The sequence below is a fragment of the Pan troglodytes genome, chromosome 19 (genome assembly GCF_028858775.2).
Source record: "Pan troglodytes isolate AG18354 chromosome 19, NHGRI_mPanTro3-v2.0_pri, whole genome shotgun sequence".
NCBI classification, from domain to species: domain Eukaryota; kingdom Metazoa; phylum Chordata; class Mammalia; order Primates; family Hominidae; genus Pan; species Pan troglodytes.
The window spans coordinates 19,133,068-19,137,136 of record NC_072417.2 but is presented as its reverse complement, the minus strand read 5'-3'; the positions used below and the strand labels follow the sequence as shown (position 1 = coordinate 19,137,136).

General features: G+C 52.1%; 1 non-coding gene across 1 annotated transcript; it reads right to left on the bottom strand.

Moving 5' to 3' along the window:
• On the bottom strand, positions 1-104 carry LOC112206183 (small nucleolar RNA U13). The gene has a single exon (XR_002940382.1). It is a non-coding gene; the product is annotated as a small nucleolar RNA U13 (small nucleolar RNA).
• Between the last annotated feature and the right edge of the window lie 3,965 nt (positions 105-4,069).

Below are 4,069 nucleotides of genomic sequence, written 5' to 3'. Positions count from 1 at the left end.
TGTCAGAAGGGTAATGAGCCAACATTGTAACAAGGTTCAAGGGTGGCACATCTCACACATGCCCGTGAACACCCAATCATCACACTCATGCACTACAAAAGGATCAGAGGATCAGACCTTTTCTCTACACAGATTTTTTTTCTTTTCTGGTTAATTGGGCGTGGCGGCACATGCCTGTAGTCCAAACTTCTCCCAGCTACTTGGGAGGCTGAAGTGGCAAGATCGCTTAAGCCCAGGAGATCGGGGTTGCAGTGAGCTATGATTACAGCACTGTACCCCAGCATGGGTAACACAGCAAGACTCTCCCAGTAAAACAAACAAAACCACAAAAAAACTAGAGGTCTTTCTTTGTCACCAGACTTTAAGCTCTTCGGGGGCAAGGATTGTGTCCCTTTTCTTCATTGCTGTATATACAGTGTTTAGCACAGCCCTGCCAATATTAACTTTCCAATAAGTGTTTGTAGAATAGATGAATTAACAGATGCAAGTAAAAACCATATTTCCTTTTCTTTTTTTTTTGGAGACAGGGTCTCACTTTGTCACCCAGGCTGGATGTAGTGCAGTGGTGTGATCTCAGCTCACTGCAACCTCTGCTTCCTGGGTTCAAGCGATTCTCATGTTTCCACCTCTCGATTAGCTGGGATTACAAGCGTGCACCACCACGCCTGGTTCTTTTTTTTTTTTTTTTTTTTTTTGTATTTTTAGTAAAGACAGGGTTTCACCATGTTGGCCAGGCTGGTCTCAAATTCCTGACCTCAAATGATCCTTTTCTTTTTTTGTGTGTGACAGAGTCTTGCTGTGTTACCCAGGTTGGAGTGCAGTGGCACAATCTCAGCTCACTGCAACCTCTGCCTCCTGGGTCAAAGCGATTCTCCTGCCTCAGCCTCCTGAGTAGCTGGGACTACAGATGCCTGTCATCATGCCCAGCTAATTTTTGTATATTTAGTAGAGACGAGGTTTTGCCATGTTGGCCAGGCTGGTCTCAAACTCCTGACCTCAGGTGATCTGCCCACCTCAAGCTCCCAAATTGTTGGGATGACAGGCTTGCGCCACCATACCCGGCCCTCTTTTTATTTTTTATTTTAAAGACGGGGTCTCAGGCAGGTATGATGGCTCATGCCTATAATGCCAGCACTTTGGGAGGCTGAGGCAGGCGCATCACCTGAGGCCAAGAGTTCAAGACCAGCCTGGCCAACATGGCGAAACCTCATCTCTACCAAAAATAAAAAATTAGGCCTAGCGCAGTGGCTCATGCCTTTAATCCCAGCACTTTGGGAGACAGAGGCAGGCGGATCACTTGAGGTCGGGAGTTCGAGACCAGCCTGACCAACATGGAGAAACCCCATCTCTACTAAAAATACAAAATTAGCCGGGCGTGGTGGCGCATGCTTGTGATCCCAGCTACTCGGGAGGCTGAGGCAAAAGAATCAATTGAACCTGGGAGGCGGAGGCTGCAGGGAGCTGAGATCTCGCCATTGCACTCCATCCAGCCTGGGTAACAAAGGCAAGACTCCATCTCAAAAAAAAAAAAAAAAAAAAATTTAGCCAGGCGTGGTGGTGGGCACCTGTAATCCCAGCTACTCGGGAGGCTGAGGCAGGAGAATCACTTGAACCCAGGAGGCAGAGGTTGCAGTGAGCCGAGATTGCACCATTGCACTCCAGCCTGAACGACAGAGTGCGACTCCAACTCAAAAAAAAAAAAAAAAAAGATGGGGTCTCACTCTGTTACCCAGGTTAGTCTCGAACTTCTGGGGTTAAGTGAATCCTCCAGACTCAGCCTCCCAGAGTACTGGGATTACAGGCATACGCCACCATGCACAGACCATATTTCCTTTCCATTGGGTGGTGCCCACACACAGAGGTACACAAAGACAAACATGCCCTGTTAGTGCTCAGTAGTCATTTTAATAAATTTTCACAATGGGCTCGACTTATCTCAGCATAAACTTTATTGGTTTGGGTTCTCTTGGCTATTCTGGAGTGGGGCTGAGGCAGGTGCTAAGTGAAGGGCAGAATCCAGTCCTGAGCTGGGTGTGGTCAGAGTCACCGAGACCTGGGGAGAGTGGGGAAAGGAGAGGAAGGTTGTTATGGACTTGGAGTCGGCCAAGCACATTTATCCTGGGACCCAACCATTGTTGAACCCCTCCTACCTTCAAATCACCTTTTCAAATATTTTAATTTTTATCAATTTACTTTTTTTTTTTTTTTTTTTTTTGAGACAGAGTCTCGCTCTGTCGCCCAGGCTGGAGTGCAGTGGCGCGATCTCGGCTCACTGCAAGCTCCACCTCCTGGGTTCACGCCATTCTCCTGCCTCAGCCTCCCGAGTAGCTGGGACTACGGGTGCCTGCCTCCACGCCCGGCTAATTTTTTGTATTTTTAATAGAGACAGGGTTTCACTGTGTTAGCCAGGATGGTCTCGATCTCCTGACCTCGTGATCCACCCTCCTCGGCCTCCCAAAGTGCTGGGATTACAGGCATGAGCCACCGTACCCGGCCTCATTTTACTTATTTTTTAAGAGACAGTCTCACTGTGGTGCCCAAGCTGGAGTGCAGTGACTGTTTACAGATGTGATCATAGATCACTGCAGTCTTGAACTCCTGGCCTCAAGCAATGCTCCCACCTTTGCCCCATCAAATCACCATTTTAATGATAAGTAATCAAAATAATTCACAATATCCACTTTCTTACGGAGATTTTCTTACACCCTCTTCTCCATGGATCTGCTCACACTCCTGTCCCTTCTTCCCCTCCTGAGGTTCCTGTCCCAGATTTGCTCCCTCAATCCCTCCCTAGCTGCTCAGCATCAATGTCTGAAGTGTTTTGGTTTCCATGCCTCTGTGTCTGCATCATGAGGGTCCTGTCTCACCCTTTAGGTGGACAGGTCTCTTCATAATATTTAGTGCCTCGATTCTGGGACATAAGGAATGGACTGAAGAATTTTCTAGCTGATGAGGGGGATTCAAGAGACCGTTGAAGCCAGCAGTGGCCACAGAGAAAGGAAACATGCCTCCAACTATGTAGTTTCCCAGCACCAGGAAGGTGCCATGGCCCAAGGGTACAGAGGGAAAGCTGAGAACAGGATGGGCTCAGCTCGGTGGGTAGGATTGGGGATTGGCAGGCCACAGGATGGGCTCAGCTCGGTGGGTAGGATTGGGGATTGGCAGGCCACAGGATGGGCTCAGCTCGGTGGGTAGGGACAGGCGGGCCACAGGATGGGCTCAGCTCGGTGGGTAGGGACAGGCAGGACACAGGATGGGCTCAGCTCGGTGGGTAGGGACAGGCGGGAGACAGGATGGGCTCAGCTCAGTGGGTAGGGACAGGCGGGACACAGGATGGGCTCAGCTCGGTGTGTAGAGACAGGCGGGACACAGGATGGGCTCAGCTCTGTGTGTAGGGACAGGCGGGACACAGGATGGGCTCAGCTCTGTGTGTAGGGACAGGCGGGACACAGGATGGGCTCAGCTCGGTGGGTAGGGACAGGCAGGACACAGGATGGGCTCAGCTCGGTGGGTAGGGACAGGCGGGGCACAGGATGGGCTCTCGGTGGGTAGGGACAGGCGGGGCACAGGATGGGCTCTCGGTGGGTAGGGACAGGCGGGGCACAGGATGGGCTCAGCTCTGTGTGTAGGAACAGGTGGGACACAGGATGGGCTCAGCTCGGTGGGTAGGGACAGGCAGGACACAGGATGGGCTCAGCTCGGTGGGTAGGGACAGGCGGGGCACAGGATGGGCTCTCGGTGGGTAGGGACAGGCGGGGCACAGGATGGGCTCTCGGTGGGTAGGGACAGGCGGGGCACAGGATGGGCTCTCGGTGGGTAGGGACAGGTGGGGCACAGGATGGGCTCTCGGTGGGTAGGGACAGGCGGGGCACAGGATGGGCTCAGCTCTGTGTGTAGGGACAGGCGGGACACAGGATGGGCTCAGCTCGGTGGGTAGGGACAGGCAGGCCACAGGATGGGCTCTCGGTGGGTAGAGACAGGCAGGTAGGGATAGGCAGGGGAGAGCATCACCTCGCCTGGAAGAGTGAGGAAGAAGAACAAATAGTAATCAGAGTTGCTAACCTTGCTG